At 40.8% G+C, this 18,532-nt stretch overlaps 1 long non-coding RNA gene across 1 annotated transcript in view; it reads left to right on the top strand.

The window, feature by feature from the left end:
* Positions 1-10,600: 10,600 nt before the first annotated feature.
* The window catches only part of LOC140248386 (uncharacterized), a 46,878-nt gene continuing 38,946 nt past the window's right edge, over positions 10,601-18,532 (top strand). Inside the window, exon 1 of the long non-coding RNA XR_011902833.1 lies at positions 10,601-10,665. This is a non-coding gene — a long non-coding RNA (uncharacterized lncRNA). The remainder of the gene's footprint in view (positions 10,666-18,532) is intronic.

Genomic DNA, 18,532 nt, shown 5'->3' on the forward strand with positions numbered 1-18,532 from the left:
CCTCTCAGGCTGTAGCCACACAGTTGAGTTTGGTATTCTCATCACCTAAACTCCTAAATGTACTTCTAAGGCATATTCCCTTCTAACGCAAGCTGCCCAAACATCTGTGGCGAGACCAAGGAAAACATGGAGAAAAAGACCCGAAGATGAATATTTCAGCAGAAACGTGGGAAGGAATGCAATGTAGCTCACGCAAAACCTTCTGTAGTGTATGCCATAAATTAACACAATATAAATTTATACATATTTACACCACATAGACTAAAATATATAAATCCTCAATACTCAGCCTTCTGTAGTAGGTGTAAGCAAGCAGTCCATATGCTTAGCTGATTTCTGGGGAGCTCTAGGGAACAAAATGTATCTTTGTGGAACTTATGGTATTAAGGAGATTATAAACTGGGGTAATCAGTGCATTTCTCAAAACGGGCTGTCTTTTCTGCAGTCTGAAAACCAGCAGTGAACTCCTGATTTGCTATCTAAGGCTAAGGCTTTAATTCAGCCAGGTGCTAAAATACACATGTAACATTTACATGCATGAATAGTCCTATTGATGTTGAAGGTCTGAAGATCAATCCATCACTCTTTGGATTTTCCTGGCTTCAGGCTGTATGATTCTGTTTTCCTCTTGAATTTGTGTACTTTCATTACAGAATACAAGCTTGTAACATCTCATTAAGTAGCAGATGTTTCCTTTTTCACCATTTCTCACTGACTATTCTAAACCTCTAACGTGCATCCCTCCTTTGTACAGCTGCGCAGTAAAAAATTTTATCTCTAACATTTGTTCTGTTGCTGCTTTTTATAATAAGGACATTTGGTATATTTTTAATGCATGAGATTTTGGGTCCAAATGTCAGGATTCTCTTCCCATCCCATCGGTACAATAGTTTCTAGGTATTAGTGGAATTGCATGATTCATGACCAATCTTTTTTTATTTTTATCTGAAAAGCTAGGAACATTTTCACTTCAGAGAAGTGCTAAGAGAAGGAAGGTGAAGTTAAGAGGAGAAGAAAATGGATGAATTCCTTGTAAGATTTATGACAGACTGTCCCGCCACAGGTTGTTTGGTTTGGTTCCTGCACAAGGATCTGGATAGCCTCTGGAGAGGGAAAGAAGCCCTTCCAAAGTGCTGTAGGATTTTCTTGTGGTGCAGGATCAGCACACCTTCTACTTCATTTCATGGTCCTAATCCGCCAGCCATTCACAAATGGCTTCAGAAGTATCTCGCTGTGCCCAACATTCACAAGCCGCACCACTGAGGTGATGCACCACAAAGAGATGGAAGTTTGTAAAGGGATGCTTGGTGTGCAAGGTATCAACATGGAGCCCTGCAGCCAAGGATCTGACATTAAACATCAAATGGGAACTGAGGTTTTAATCTGTGCAAGGACCAGCAAAGTCTGTCCTTCTCACACACCACAGCATTTGGGTTGCACTGCGCCATCACCTCACAAAATGTTTATTTTTTCTTCCCTTTTTGTCTGTACCTAAGAACATACTTATCCTAATTCCCTTACACAGAAACTGTTGGGGCATCTGTTATGGCTGTACTGTCCACACAAGCTGAGATAGCAAAATGTACTCTCCCAGCTTGCAGGATTTTGTAACTCATTGGGATGAAGCTGGTGATACAGTGAGAAACCCTGGTCATACAGACCTCTCCCTTTTGCCTTGCTCTTGCTCATTAGCTCAGTGAAGCACAGAATGTTTCAGCAGGACTTGGAGAAATGAAGCTTCCAGATGCTTCCTCCCTTTATCATAGTTGAGAAAAGATGTAAACCATTTATTCTTTCTTGAAATATATGAGCACAGAACCTAGAGCTGGTCATTTTAGTTTTCTTGACTTTTTGTGGACATAAGTGCTTTGTAACTGGGAAGGAATCAGCTGGAGGCCTTGGGAGAGTGCAGGCTGATCTTTTGTTCACTTTAGTTCACTGCATCTGGAAATTTATATTGGGTCAGCCTCGTGCTATCTGAGTGGTCCCAGTTTGGAGTTATCAGCTTTTGTTCTCAGGTGGAACTGCTGGCAAATCTAGTCATGGACATGGAAGCTCTTGTGAGGCAGAGGTTTTATCCTTGCCAGTTGGACTAACAAGTTATTTTAATGTCAGTGCTTGAATAAGGTGTCTCTGGTAACTCGTTTTAGAGACTGACTCTAATTGAGAACATTTCTTGTACAAGTTTGCTTATGAATATTGTGGTAGGAGTGGAGAAGTGTGTCACACTGTCTAACTGGAATGCATCCTCCTTGAAGGAAAGCAAAGAGCAACCATTGAAAATGTAAGAGAAGACTAACCTGGTACATGTGTACATGTTCTAAGTGTACTTATTTAGAAGGAAAAAGAAAAAAGGTGTTATCTTTGATGTCACTCCAGAAGTACTAATGGAGTCTCTCTCAGCAGAACGAGTTTCATTCCTACAGTCTTGGTATTGGGCTTCCAGCTGGCTACTGAGATACTCAGTCTCAGTGCTCTCCTTTCTGGAACAAAATCCCCTTGGAGTCATTCCTATCTGGCCTCTAAGGAGAATCCAACATACAAGCTCACTCCCATAAATGACCCAGCATTAAGCTCTAAAAGAAAGAACCCAACAGAATTTAGAAGCTGTCTCTCCATTTCCTCCCTCCTCTCTGCCACTTCTCATCCCATACCAAAATCCTATCACAAGTGTTTCAGCATGATTTCTCTGTTACCTGTTAAGATTTACTGTTCTCTCATGAGGGAAACAGGTGAACAGCACGAGTTTACATGGATTTTTTTGTTTTGTTTTGTTTTTTTTCTTACAGTTTTTCTTTAGTTGAGTTCCTCCCCTTTGTTTTACTCTGTACAGTTATTACCATATGATTTCATTGCATTGCCCTTTTGTATCCATCAGTGGAGGCCAAGCGTGCTGGAAATGAAAGGCAGCATGTAGCCTTCTGAAATCTCTAATTGTAGTACTACAGGTGAGCTGCATAACAGATTATTGTAAATTTTATTCAGAAGTTCTTTGCTGTTCAAATTGGACAACAGCAGGAGAGAGAACAAAGGCTATTTTCTACCTGATGTTCTTGGAAAACTGTTCCCAGCTCTTTGTGGAGGACTGCTGCTTTACATGAATATGTTAAAATAGGGACATATGAATGACATTGATACTGTGCAGTGGAAATAGCTGTGCCTTTTGTATTCTCCTTCCCATTGCATGAGAGTTATGATAATCTGTTTCTTTCTCTAAATGGAAACCCTCCAGGGAAGTTTTGTGTATTCTAAATAGCATCTCTGTATGATCAGAGACTTGGCTTCATGTGCATGTAATGCATTATAGATAAAGATATGAGTATGTAAATGCAAATTAAAGGTTATTCAGTCAAGGCAAGTCTTTTTGGTGAAGGGGGGTAGGAGGCATGTTATGGGAATGCCAAATATCAAAGTATTACTCCTAAAATTTCTGCCAAATCTCCCTGTTGTTTTTCTTTTTCCAAAACTTTGTTACAGTTGTGAAGAGCAAATAGGATCTTTCTGATAAGTACTTGTATCTAAACCATTTACTTTCCTTATATGTAAACTCAGCACATAAACACACTAACATTATTTTCCTTTTTATTGCATTGAATTTTACATAGCAAGTGATCTCAGTGCTGAAAATAGTCTGCCAATAGAGATGAGTACAGACTTTAAAAGAATACTTACGTCGTCAAAACAATGTGTGAGCATTAGTTGATCAAGCCCATTAGCAGCACTGGGATACAAATCAATAGCATCAAATCTGTTTTCTATACTCAATTTGATGGAGAAAAGTGCCCCAACTTAGCCTCAGTGCAAAGAGATGCTTCTCAGCTTTGATCGTAGCAGGACCAGTGGCTTCTTAGTTGGGCGAGTATGCTTGTCTTTTCTGTTTGTCAAAAGATGATCAGAGAATTGCCTTTGGATTGGGGTTGTCTACATAAAAAAATCTAATGTGCGTGCTGCTCAGATGAAAGCTGGTAATACATTAACCGTGTGGACTGTTTCTTTATGTATGAACTCTGACAATTCTCTTTTTACTGGCAAGAAGATGACCCAAAACTGACTCTCCTACAGAAGCATCTCTGTCATCTTATTGCTACTTCTGTGCTTTTTGCTTTATTTTTTCTAAAAAGGAAGTTTTCTTTTAGTTTCTGTAGGCTATATGATAGAAGCACCAATGAGAGAAGCACTCTCATTACAATATGTTCAGGGCCATATGATTATGGAGGAGTAATAGTCATTCCTTCTGGTAAAGTGAAAGATTTGGTACAGTTATTCAAGAAACAAGTAGTGGAGGAGAGGCTTGGTTGCTATTGTCCTCAAACATTTCTCTCCTGACCCAGCTGACATTTCAGAGGGAAACAGTGGTTACAGTAAGGAGCCATTTACTATTTCTGGATGAGAGGTTCTGCCTGTAATAGAAAAATAAGTCCTTTTATGATCAATTGCAAGGGAACGTGGATCCATTCCTGCAGCGGCAGTAGATGGAACCATTTTGTTTGACCCTGAGTACGTGATACATATTCAGGCAGGTAGTGAGCTTGAAAGTATTGCCCACAGATACTGCATCCAAGTTCCTGTCATGAGATACTCAGCCTGGAAACATGCAAGTCCCAGAGTTATGAGTAACCACATATTTGCCTCTGAGTGCCCGGTGGGCTGGCTGAAGAGAGGTATCTGAGTTGGTTTTATTTTTCTCTGTCTTGAAATTCTAACTTTTGTAGTTTACTGAAACAGGATAGCCATTGCTAGCTGGAACCAGCTAGTGAACTCAACATATGTTTGCAAATACTTTGGAATAATAAAAGCTGTATTCATTGGTGAGTTTGCTACTTGCTGAATTCCCTTTCCTAATTCAAATCCCAGCTCACTTTATGGGTATTTTTTTGCACAGTAATATTTTGCCTTATGTCAAAGCAGTTTAGAAACGAAGGAGAGAATCGAGAATGGCGAGTAAAGCTCCTTGTAGATACAGAAGATGTTGCTAACACACCTAGGAGTCCAAATTCTGCCTGCAGCCACAGTTCTTCCTGTCCTCTTTAGGAGTCCAGGACTTTGACACTGTAGAAAGGAACTTGCCAGTGAATGACCACCTCAGCCATCCCCTCTGAGGTTACAACACGAATTGTCATAGCAGAAAACCAAGGGCAGGCAAGTGACTGCTAGCTGGATTTGCTGTTCAAAGTGTCAGATGAGAGTATGTAGGGTAAGTTCCAGTTAAGAAGCTCTTTAGCCCCAAACAGTCTTGAATGATGAAGTCAATTATGGAACAAGGCTTTATTCATGTGGGTGTAATCACCTTGTTCTTAAATCAGTTTTGAAGATGGAATTTTCCCTTCTAGGTCTTGTTGTAAATTTTTAAAAGTACTCCGAACTACTGCCAGTTTTTTTCTATTGTGTGCATATATAAAAATCTCATTTTGAATCTCGATAAGCTCTTGGCTTTAATAATGTCTCGAGACTGCGGGGTTCATAGCTTATTTATCATGCACTGAATAAATAAAAAATCCTTTTGTTGTTGGTAAATTCACTGCCTTTCAGTTTCCTCGAGCATCAGCTTGGTTTGTATTGTCTGAGGAGATAAAGGGGAACACCCCACTTAACCTCTCAACATCATTCTGCACTCCCTTTTCAAGTAATTTTCATATGCCTGTAATAGTGTGTACCTTTTATAAACGCTACCTTTTAAGAGAAAATAATACCATCTCTTAGTATCCATATAATGAACTATCTCTGTTACATTCCACTGCCTAATAGCATTGTGGTTTTTCCATTGAAGGATGCCTGATTCGATCGTTCTGACAAACTGCTGTTTTCTTGTAGCGAAATTGTTCAACATAGTGTTTTTACTGTTTTGTCAATAAGCAGAGGAAATAAAAACCTTATGGGATTTGAACAAGAACATTCACACTCCGTATGTGAGCAGCGTTTGAATTGGAGTGTGGCAGGGAAGCAGAGTATAGTATGCAACCTGTTTACTGAAGTGCATGCCAGCTAAGTGAGATTTTCTTCTCATTTGCTAGGATCTTGCTTTGTGCCCATTTGCACCCTCCTTTCCTTTGCAACCAATCCCAGTTATTCCCCCTCCCCCCGGTATCTGATGTTAGCAGCTTTTTCCTTTAGTTACTTATTTCTATGTGGAATTGCTAGTTTTGGACTCACTCTTTTTCTTTTAAAGCCCTCAACCTAGCAGTGGAATCACAAGATGAAGCTATGCGGTATGTGTTGCAGCAAAATGTTTCTGGGAAGAAGTGCAGTGCCCTGGGGCACTGGGAGCAATTGGGAGGCAACTGGGAGCTCAGCAGAAGGGAAGAAGTGGATCTCTGAGCAGAGTACTAGGGATCGTTCTGAATTTAGGGCATGTCTACAACCAATTTTCAGCTTTTTGATGATGAATCAATGAATGGTACAAAAACCTGGATTGAGTACAACTTTTTGGTTCTTTCTTTATTTCTTTATTTCTTTATTTCTTTATTTCTTTATTTCTCTTTTTCTTTTTCTTTTTCTTTTTCTTTTTCTTTTTCTTTTTCTTTTTCTTTTTCTTTTTCTTTTTCTTTTTCTTTTTCTTTTTCTTTTTCTTTTTCTTTTTCTTTTTCTTTTTCTTTTTCTTTTTTTCCGAATTGTATGAGGCAAAGATTGAATGCCATAAATCTGAATTCAAGCAGAGCAGTCTTCTATTATACCCATTAAACCTGTGGAATACATTGCCACGAGTCGTCTACAGGTGCTTCTAAGGGAAAAAAAGTCACCTGGAGCTGCTTTAGATAAGACTTAAAATGTGTCAGAGGACACTGAGCTCAATTGAAGTAAGTCCTCCACTAATGGGCTGCTGTCCATTAGCTGACCACTTAGGTAGCGTTATTTGTTTGTCTCTGAACACTTGTTAAAAGCACGCTGAATTAAATAAGTCATATGCCAGTTCTCTGAAATTACGTTGCAGTTCCTGTGCTTGATACCAGTTGTGAGTTTAGACAGGTTCAAATTATGTTGGTTAGCCTGGTTTGATGTCTTTTGTTGGCTATGTGGTGAAGCCAACACATCTCCACCCACCTATTAAGGAATATTAACTCTTGTTAAGTACCGCTCTGTTGCCAGATAGTGACAACCAGTCAGGCTGCAGGACATAAATGGTTTCTCACTACAATTGATACTCTCCATGGCTGAAAACACTTCTTACTTTTTTGGACTTCCACTCACTTAACTCCCTCAGGCGGTTGTTTACAGAACTGAAGTGCAACTAAGAGTTCAAATAGGGTAGCCTTAAAAGCTGCATTAATGACATCTATAGAAAAATCATCTAACTCGGCTTTCATCTTCAGACAGAAGGTCAGAGTTCATGGATTTTGTCGTTAGGCAGCTTCCATTTTGACCCCCTCCTTCCCCCCACCATCTAGCCAGTTAAAAAGGCTTCTTAAAATAACCAGTTTCTTTCTCGATGCATCTGGAATCTCGAATACTCTGGGGATCAAGAAAAGCACAAAAACAATGTTTCAGCTCTCTTAGTTCCAGATGGACCTGTTTTCTAATGCTATTTATTTAACTTCACGAATGGAACAGATCCTATTTCAGAGAAATATTTGTGTTTAGCTTTGGGAAGGACAGTCAGAGTTTGGAGTTAACGTGGTGCCATTAGGAGTCTTCTGGGCTGGCTGCGGATGAGTACACCACAGGCTCTCTCATAGCCTTCAGAAGGTGGGTTGTGTTCTGAGTTGTCTTCTCTCTGGGCACATTGTCCCATTTCTGCTGAGCAGAGCAGTGCTCTTTCAGACTGGGAGAAATGTGTGTAAGGTTGTGAGCTAGAAGAAGAGAATATCATAGCATGTACCGCTTCCTTCTTTCAAATAAGTCATAAAAGTCAATATAGCCAGAGCAGAGTGGGTATTATTCAGGCCAGAATTTGTACCTGGGAATCTTGGATCAATGTATCTCTTTGGTGATCTCACGGATCTCTGCTTTATGCTTCCTTCATGCACTCAGTTTTTAAAATCTGCTAAGACTCTAATTTCAGTTAACATTGGTATAACTGCAAAAAGACCAGTGGAGTTTTCTTGTGATGGACCTGTGCTGCTGTATGAAGGAAATTCTGGCATAACTGTGGTATGTACCTTCAAAATAGTATTTCTAGAGAGTATAAAATAGTTTTCCTGGATGTTCCTATATAGGAATGTCATAGGACTGGCAGTACTGAAGTTATTTACTCACTACAAGCTGTACTATTCACCTGTGCTTAATCTTTGTCGGCGCTAGCCTGAGCTAACCATTCTGTTGTGGGAGAAGAGGATTTGTTTCTTTTCTGTGTCACAGCAGCCTGGGCTTTGACCAAAGATGCAACATACACTGAACCATGGAAACTCGCAGGCCTGTGCTTAGACATTATACTATTGACTATATATATATATATTTTATTCTGAGGTTTAGATGAAACGAATGTCTTGTTCTGTAAATAGGAAAGTTAATTGGTCGCTGAGAGAAGGACCCAGACATGTGGATTTTTGAAGTTTTTCTTGGGCTTGGTGAGCATGGCAGTTTTGGTCATTTTGTGCAGAGCTGACCTTATATCTGAACTGACTGTTAAAGGTGAACAAGCTGCAGATCCATAATGACCCAGATCTGAAATGAGAAAGATGATTCATGTAGGACATTTGGAAACCAGGAGGTGCCAGTGAAAGGAGCCAGGCTTTCTTGGCTGATACAGGTGGATTAATTGAGGAAGATGTGTTTGCTTTAGGGCATGACTAGTCGCAATTGAAGCAACACACAGTTTCTCATTCGCAGAAGGAAAGGGAGCACAATACATGCTTTTACAGAGGACAATGGAAACCTTGTACCTGTGGCAGATGGCTGTGCAATTGTTTAGAGCAGGATACATAAAGACCTGGTTGTACTCCATATACTGTTGATGTTAATCACTGGGGCGTTCCGTGTGGGAGATACCATTAGTGCTGAGAAGCAGGCAGAGATTACAAGAGTTTGGCTAAATAGACCTATCTGGGCAAAGAGACCAATAAAGGACGTAGGGCATGATGGCAGTGCTGGGAGAGAGCGGAGCCTGGGAATTGCAAAAGAGGTAGAGCTCTATTAATCCAGCAAACATGTGGGCAGACTGTTATTTTTCTTTTCATGCTTCCAGCAAAAAAAAAAAAAATAATAAAAAAATGCAATACTTTGTGGTTAAACATCAAGGTATAATGGATGAAAACAGCATTTTTTTTCTTAGAGAGACTAACATGTTAGCATCGGTTCCTTACCTACTGGTAGTTCTTGCTCAAGTTCAGCTTTTCCATTAAGATGCCTGCACTTCAAGCAGAAGGTATCTGTCAGCCTGCAGGGTTAGGTCCAGAAAGATGCACCAGCCTGAATACCAGAACAAGGAGATAATGTTTGACCTTTTCCTCAGGAGAGGAAGAGAGTGAGAGAACTTAGATCAGGTGGTCAGCGGAAGCCAAGCATTGCCAAAGCCAAATTATGGGCAGTGAGGATCTATCTGATAGAGAAAGACAGTAAAACATTATTTATGTGTAGCAGAGAATCTTAAAAAGGCAGTGTTAATTCACTTAGTTATATTTGTTTGTTATGACTAAGAAGTTCCAGTCCAGATGATGGGTTTGTTCATAGAGAGAGTCTGACAATACCTCTGACCACATTTCAAGTTTGTTGAAAGAATGCACATAAAATCCTAGAGATGTGTCCAGTCATTATGTTATTCCCATGGGGTGTGTTGTAAAGCCACAGGAGGGTGAGATTGTTACAAAGTTCCAAACTGAATAATAAGCCTAGACATAAAAATGTCCAGAAAAAGATCTATATTAACTCGGAATGCAGGAAGTTTCATTTTCATCTATAACAAAGCACTCATTATTCTTGATACCCCGGCTCTGTATGCCCTGCTGTATCAGCTGTATAGGCAGCTATATCTTGGAGGATTTGTTAGCTGTAATGCATTTCTCTTTGCAACCAATGTTGTAACCTCAATGAAGCCTGTTAAAGAGGGGGAATCATTTCTGCTGAAGTCAAAAACACGTTCGGCCTGAAAGCGTGTAATAATCCTTTCTGTATAAGACCATGTGAGAGGATGTGCTCACTGTGTAGCTTATTCTGTGAAAGAGAACTGTTGTAAAAACTATTATCATCAGATAAATGAATCAACCTATTCTGAGAAGAGTTACTGCGAGATATTTAATGAAGATAGCAGTGTGAGTCTTGGAGAGGAAATACAGGCCAAAGATCTCCTGATGCTAACTGTGCTCATGTTGAAAACAAATCCTCTATTTTGACTATGTGTCTCTAGGATTTGGCCGTAAATCTGAAGGTGTTTTCTACATTTATCATTTTGAATCTTGAAGCTTCTGTTCAGCAATAAGCCAGATTTATCCACTCACCGATCACAGGTCATGATAATTTTTGTGACTTCTCTGGAGCGTGTCTAGGAATCGGAGTGGTCTGACCCTCAGAAGTGCTTAAAGAAGTATTTGCTAGTGAGGAAAGCTACGGTTCCAAACAAAATGAGTTATGCTCCATTTTTCTTTGTCTCCAGCAAACCATTTCCTTTCCTGAAAGCATGGAGACAGCCAAACAGCACCAGTGACCGAACACTGTCATTGCAAGTAGATATACTTACAGAGATTAGAAGGCCTTCTGAGACCTGCTGTAGATCCAGGGAATACATGTGAAATTAAGGTCTGTATTTCCCAAGTTTGGATGTGTTTGTGGTTCTGGTTTTGGCGTAGGCCTGTCCTACTTCCAGCTAACCAGTTTGCTACTATTTTCTTTGGATATTTTTCCTGAGTGGGCTTTATCGCTCTGACTCATGCAGGATAAAGCAGCTAGTTGGAGTGTGTGAAGGCAGACTTCTGAGAGGGTACCAAGGAAAGCTGAATCAATCCTAGGCATACTAAAGGCCTCTTGTCTTTTACAGCTTGTATTATCATTCTCCAGATGGAGCAATGCCTACAACTTACAACTGTTTGTTTTTTTTGTCCTGGTCCAGTTAGATGGTATGTTGCAAGTAGCAGAGAGCAGCTGCTATAAGTGCTGCTGGGAAAATAATGAAGAGAAGTGCAATTCAGTGACTAAAAAAGAATTCAACTAGGAAGGTGGGAAAACAGGGAAATTTTAAACAATCCCATTGGAATGATTTTCTTTTATTTCAGCCAGTGGGAAAATGTATTGTGGCATGTAGAGTAACCCCATAACTGAATATTTTATTGCTGGACAGACAGGAAAGTAATTCCATTTGCTTTTGATGCCTGATGTGACATTGTGTTAGTGCTAAATGTTGTCTTGTGTTAATGCTAAATACTATATTCAAATTGACTTTCAGGTCCTTTCCTTTTAAGATAGTGATTAGATATGCCTCTTAGTTTTGTCAAGAGAAAATGACCGATTTTCACATGGTTGTTTATAGCTTATCTGCTAGTCTCCAACCCTGCTGTAAGCTTCTCTTAAATTCACTAACAAAATACCGAGTTAACTAAGTAAGTTTTTTGGAAGTAAAAATGTGTTTACATTTATTAATAACATAGCATGTATTGTTTATAGCCAGTAAAAAGCTATAGAAAACACTGGTGGTCTTATCCTACTGCAATGTATTTGCAAAACCCACAGTGACATAGCCATTAAGCTATGGCATTTCCCTTTTATTTTGATAATACGTGGTGACTCTCTCTGTGCATGGGATAATCACAGGTGTCCTGGCTTCTGCCTTTGTTAGTAGTCTTGTGATACTGGGAATCTCTCTCCCCTGACAGCCTGAATGTCACCTAGCAGTGTGTATTCACCAGAGGAAGTGAACACACTGCTTGGAAACAAATGCATGGAGTCTTTGTTGTGTTCTTCTTAAAGCCTGTGTCACATTGGGATTGTGTGACTAGGGGAGATAAGCAGTGATTTTAATTTAATTTCATTATTATTATTTTAAAGTCACTTCTAGGCCTCATACTAGTGAAAATGCCCTGAAATGTAATGTCCCTAAAGCCTCGAAATGCAAGGGGGTAGATTCAAAAAACTCAAAAACCCCCCAAAAGCCTCAAAAGCCTCCTTAAACTAGTCTCATTATTTTGAGGCAAAGAAAAAAATCATGCTTGTTTAGTGCTTCGGATTGCTGCCTCTGAGGCTTTCTAGGTTGTATTTTTGGGTTGTCTTTAAGCGGTGAATTACTTTATAGCTTGTTGGGGGTTTTGGAGGTGGGAGGGTTGTGTTGTTTACATGCTGTGGAATGACTGCAAGCAGTTTCCCAGCGAATATTCAATATCTGAAATTTCAGCCAATTTGATTAGCTGTGAACGCTTGCATATGCTGTGTGGCATTGTTCCAGTTCCTGGATTGAATGAGCATAACAACTTTGGCAGTCTGTGTTCTGCAAAGTATTGATGGTGTCTGGAAGGCACCAGGTTCCCCCATCTCCACTTGCCAAAATCAGATCAGCAGTCCATGCTTAGGGTGGAAGTAGGTGATGTTTAAGGTCCTTTCCAATGCAAGCCATTCTGTGGAAGCTGATGATGCTTCAATCTTCTTTCTTGGATGGCTGTGTAACTCTCCTGAATGCCGGTTCTTTTGTGGCGTGGGGAGCACCTTGAACAGCAAAAAGGATGGGTTATGCCCCTTGCTGCTTTTTTCCAACACTTAATCAGCTGTCAGAGGTAGAGCTCAAAGCTGAAATGAAACAGGAGCAACAGTGGTAGATTGGAACTAGGGAGAGATGCAGTGATGAACACAATACAATTCTGCAGTTAAAGATTATACTGTAAACCCTTTAAGGGTGCATTATTCTTTGAACACGGAGGGCTGTATTTGTTTGAATCTTTTCTTGACACTCTTTGGCATGAATGGCAGCATATCTGTTGAGGAGAGATAGAATAACAGCCAGGAAGAGGTTTGGCAGGTCAGGAAAGTAAGCAAGCAAAGCTGTCCAGCATATGGAAGTCTGCTGCATCTCAGCAGGCAGCTGGGGACAGGCGCTGCTCTCTTAAATTCCCAGAAATCCAAAAATCCCTGGAATTCCTTCAGTGTAACAAAACAGAAATTTGGCCCCAAGCGGTGGGACCTACTCATTCAAATCAGGCTATTTGTAGATGTATTTTCTTTATTGGGGTACAAATGTGTGTGTTGAGAGGGCTCTAAGTGGTATCACGTGAATGTGTTCTGAAAAGGGGTGACCAAGAGCTCCTTATTAGAAGCAGCAATGTACTCCTTATTTCAGTGCACAGCTAGTTGCATTTTCTTTTGTTCTTTCAACAGGTTAGTAATTACTGTTGCAGTAATTAGGCTTGATGGAGAGTATATAAGACGATAAATGGTTATTCTGTGCAGTAGTGGGGGGATATTTGGTGCCAAGCTTATTATTTTCAGTCAAAGCTAATTATCTCTATTATAATACACGACTCTCTTTCTTGAATTATGAGTGGGAAACTGCTGAATAGAATTTTTTTTCAAAGTGCCCTGAACCACGGAGAGAAATGAAAATTAAAAACAATGAAAAGCTTGTTAGACAATGAGAAGACTCATCTGTAAAGCTATTTCTGACAGATTTTTTTCCCCCTCTCTCTCTTCTCCGCTTGTATAAATATCAAATGCTTATCACGAAATCAATTGTTGCGCTACACGCAATGCGGGTGTAGAAGTTGAGCTGAGGCGGCGGGGGAGCCGGGCGGGATGCGGGATGGCCGTCAGTAGGCCGACCCCTGCCATCAGGGGATTTGCAGATGTTCCTAGTGAAAGCCATCCTGATGTACTGGCTATCCAGAAGAGCCATCTGTTTTGCTCGTATTTATGACCTGCCCTGGAAATCTGGAGCTGGAAGCCGAGAGCAATGTCATGTGGGATTATGCCCGCCGGCTGGTTTACCTCTGGCGATAAGGTCAGTGGAGAGAGTGAGATTTTGATGAGCAGGGCTTGCCTTCACTATGGATGCCACTCAGTCCCTTGTGAATAATGCAGCTGTCCCCTCCTCCGTTTACATCATGGTTTCAATTTGTAACAGCAACAGGGCCACCGATCTCCTTTCCAGTCCTCTCGCCTCGTGCAGCCGAATCATGCCGTAACCTGATGCTCTGACTGGCAAAGCCTGTAGTAGAGCAGCCACCCGGCCCCGCTATCCCTCAGCTCCTGACCCCATGCCTGAGTTCCCTTCCCACAGCCCTGCTCTGCCTTGGTGTCCCATTGGATGGTGCTGGCAATGGGCAGATAGACATTTCCAAACTTTTAGAAACTGGGGTTGAAGTTGAGTTCAACGCCTGACAGAAAAGAATGAGCAAAGCTCTCTTGCATGCTTGCAAGGCAGCTTTCCTTAGAAATCCACCTGTGGAGTGCTTTTCTATGTTCAATGCAGCAGATGTTAGAAGTCAACTGGTGTCACGTGTTGCACTTTGTGGTGCTTTAATACACACTTCTGGGAGACGAGCAGTACAGAGGGGAGCCAAGTTACTAAGACAGATACAATTTTCACAGCAGTAGTAGTTGCCTGTCTTCGGTTACTGCCAGGAAAACCACATCAGACTTGCATGGCAGTACCCATCTGCAGTCTGTGCTGGGAGCTGCTTGACTCCTGTCTGAAATTCCATGCTTTGCTTTTACACTGATTTTTTTCTCCAGCAGCCCAGCGTGTCTTGCTAATGCACTGTTTATTGCACATATAGATTTTATACCTCACCTGAATTGCCTGTTTTTTTGTATTAGCGCTTTTCATATACAGAGCAGGTGTAATTGGGCTGCTGCTTTGAAGACATAGTTATTATTTATGTGGATGTATGGTGTAATGCAAATTATCTTTGTCAAGCCGAGCCACGTTGTCTGAACTCTGTGCAGGGATCTCCATACAGGGAGTTCACCCTGGAGATTTCTGTACCCAGCACTGGGTTTTTCATTGCACTGTCTCAAGCCTTAGCACAGGTTAGTGACAGCTCTCAAAAGCCGCCTCTGATGGATGAATCAGAAGAGCCATGGCAAAACGTCTTACAAATGGCCAGCGTCCTTGAAATCTACCTGGACGAAAATGAAAGATGCTTCTCAACGAATTGCTTACAGTTCCTGCTAGGCACTAGCCATGTGCTCAGTAATGGGAGCAAGAAATTCAAAAAGAATAATAGAGGCAGACACTATTCAAAGGTGTCGTTTCAATTCTTTCCATAATGCTGTTATCAATTAAGGAAGTTGCTGAGTGAGGTAGAGTTTGCATATGTTAGCATTTGATAATAGTTATTCATGTGAAAGAGTGCTATAGGATAAGGCCATGGAGTGGCTATAGAGCTAATGGAAACTGTGTAAGGGCTACCAAGGAAGCAATAATGTGTAAAGTTTAATCAGTGCAGTCAGCTATATTTCAAATTGCATTTAAATAGGGGTATTAAAAATATTACTCCTAGATGTAGGAGAAACATAAGCCTCTTGACTTCCACGGGGCAAATGTATCTATAGAGGAAACAGACAAAAATAGGGACCATCTTCACATAAATCAAACATGTGTAGCTCTCCCTACTTCATTCCTTGGGTCCAAGAATCACAAGTTTAGTAGCTAATAAGAAAATATTGTAAAACACAGTATTAGTTGATTAGATCTATCGAGAAGCAGAACTCCAGACGGGGAGCTTTCAGTACCAGAGAGCAGGAAAATCCATTAAACCATACACACCAGTAACTCATAGCTGTAATCTTGTATAGATGCGTCTGTAAACTATAATTCAAAAAGCCAAACGAACCCATTTACAGCTGCAGACAACTCAACAGAATAGCTTTTGATGCTGTTAGCCTATTTTTATTTTATGTCTCTCTTTTATAGCGGCAACCTAACTATTTTAAAGTGTATCTCTGTGGGAATTGATGGGTTTTATTATGTACATTTCTGTACTATAAGAACAGAATGATCGATTTTGTTTATGCTGGTTGTTGTTTGTTTGGCTGCATGACAAGGTTGCTATCAACAGAAGGGATGAAGCATGAGGTAATGACTACAACTTAAATGAGAACACTTGTCATACCTGCTTTTTGCTCAGACTGATCAGGGCATAGTCAAATGCCATGTGTGTGCACTTTCATGTTTACAAACTGGCAAGCTTAATGGAAGGTAATCTCTGATATTTCTTAACAGTTTTCCTTGCCTCTGAAATCAAAGATGCTCGTATTGTGCTGAACTACTTAGGATCTTCTGAGAGTTAGAGAAAAATGCTAGGTGAACTAAGTACGGTGAACACTTATTACAGAGAGATTTAAAATTGCTTTACTTATTTATTATGTGGAAGAAATTAAAGTTCCTCCTTCCAGGCACCGTTTAAGAAAAATTGTGTACCTGCTATCCTTCCTGTTCTCAGAAATGCTGGGTGATAACCTTGGGCATGATTTACATGAGCAAGCTGATCTGTTTTCAGCTGTAGCGTAGAACAGATGATACTGCATAATTTGCTTGTAACACTAGGGCAATCTCATGAGGGAAAAGAAGCAGCTATACTGGTGATAAAAAGCATTTACATTAGCCCAGGGCTGCAGGTACAGGTTTTCTCATGCATATTTCCCAGCCAGCTGAGAAAGCTACTATCAATAGGGATCTTCTACCTGAAGACTTATTACTGACATCAGTGGGTACTGGCCAATCTGACCTGTGGCTCAGCATTGTGGGTACCACTCATAAACCTGCTTAATTCAGGACAGATTGGGTGAGCAAAGACTAACTATTTAAATATCTGGAGTAAGCTTCACTCATTTTGCCTGAAACATACTTACTCTAGCAGGTCAGCTTGCTGTATCTTCTGGCAGGGGTAAGAAGCAGCTGGAAACGTCATCTTCTTCATCTGGCATAGAAAGATGAGCTGGAAAAGGACTTTATCTCTGGCCTTGTTCCATTCTAGACATACTCTGCATATGACTAATTCAGTTTTTAAAAGAAAGCCACAGAATGCTTACCCAAAGAATTCTGCTGCCACAGCATTTCTGCTAAGAGCTAGAACCTTGTCTTGGTGTGAGAGAGAAGAAATCGGGTCTGTTTAAACATCGGGATGCACTTCTGTGCTGTGTGAGTGACAAAGCACTGGAACAGGCTGCCAGAGAAGATTCGGTCTCCTCTTTGGAGATCTCCAGAAGCCACCTGGATGTGGGCCTGGGCACCCTGCTCTGGGTGGTCCTACTTGAGCAGGAGCTGGACCAGATGAACTCTAGAGGGCTCTTCCAGCCTCATCCAGTTTGCAATCCTCTGCAATTCCATATTTGCAGCTACAGTTGAAGCCTGGAGTAGAGTGGCTGGGTAGGAGTTGGACAAACACTGAGAGAAATGCTGCTCTGAGTTGAGGACTGCAGCATCTAATGGGGCATTACCTCTAGGGTACACCTGAACTTCCTTTGTTGATGAGCAGTGGAAACATGAGGAACAGAAACCATTTGAAGAAAGCAGGGAAAAAAAAGGAGAAAGGAGATACTGGATGAACCTAAGTCTGACAGAGACAATCAACAGAGGACAAATGCTCTGTGAAAAGGCCTTAAGTTGTTGCAGTGAACTTAAGGAGAACTTTGACAGACAGGAGATTTTAGTGAGGTGCCGTTGTGACTTAATAAGTTTGTTCCTGGATCCTCATGTGCAATAAGTGCTAGTTTCCTCTTTATTCCTGACTAGTTGCAGTGTTCTAGTAAAGGTTATGTAAGTCTTAATTCAGGAAAGACTTAGGGTCCCTCTGTTGGGATCATTTCATAAGCAAGGCTCCGATCTGCAGGAGGGCTCTTGTGTCTAGGCAACACCTTGCACTTCTGCATAAATGCATGACAAATTGCAAGTGCTCTTATTGCCAGAGGTGAGCAGAAAACCTTAAGGCATGCTTAAGCTCTCCATTCTGGGCAACTGAGCATGTCCAAAATATACTGTTGGTGTGGAAATAAACCCTTCAGCCTCCAATGTCTCTTACAAATACTGGATGTTTTCTGACAGCCCCACAGCCATGCTTACCTTCAGTGCTCTTCTGCTCCATATGTGCTGGATCATGAATACTATGGGTCTCAGTCATTCCCTGGTATATTTACCACTGCTCTGCCACTGCTGTGACCCTCACCTCTAACAAGGCTGTTTTTTTGTGTCGTTTCCTGACATACTGCTCTCTAAGCCAGATAGTGGTTCATTTGCTTCGTAATCAAACAACTGGGTTTTTATTCCACAGGTCAAATACACAGAATGATAGCAGCGGGCAAAGAGGTACAGAAATTAGGTTTTTCACAACTGGAAGTTGTTTTTTAATAGGTTCACGTGGTAGTGCTAATGATGGATGGTACTGCAGTTATTAAAATACACGTTCTATAGTAATGAAAAATAGGAATAGAAGTGTCTCAGATGAACCCAAGTGCCAACATTTATATAAATTAAAAAATAAAGAGAGAAGCAGTAAGTATTTTAGGACTTATAATAACTCAAACAACAGAGTTCTGCATTTCTGGATGTGCTGGAGATTTTCCACAGATACTTCCTATGGAAAGAATTTATGAATCAAAGTACAAGAGTTGTCCAGGGAAGATTGGTCCCACATGGATACTGTTGCTGTTTTAACTCAGCCAGATTTTCTAAACTATTCACTATGAA

Source organism: Excalfactoria chinensis, chromosome 2, assembly GCF_039878825.1.
Source record: "Excalfactoria chinensis isolate bCotChi1 chromosome 2, bCotChi1.hap2, whole genome shotgun sequence".
Lineage (NCBI taxonomy): Eukaryota > Metazoa > Chordata > Aves > Galliformes > Phasianidae > Excalfactoria > Excalfactoria chinensis.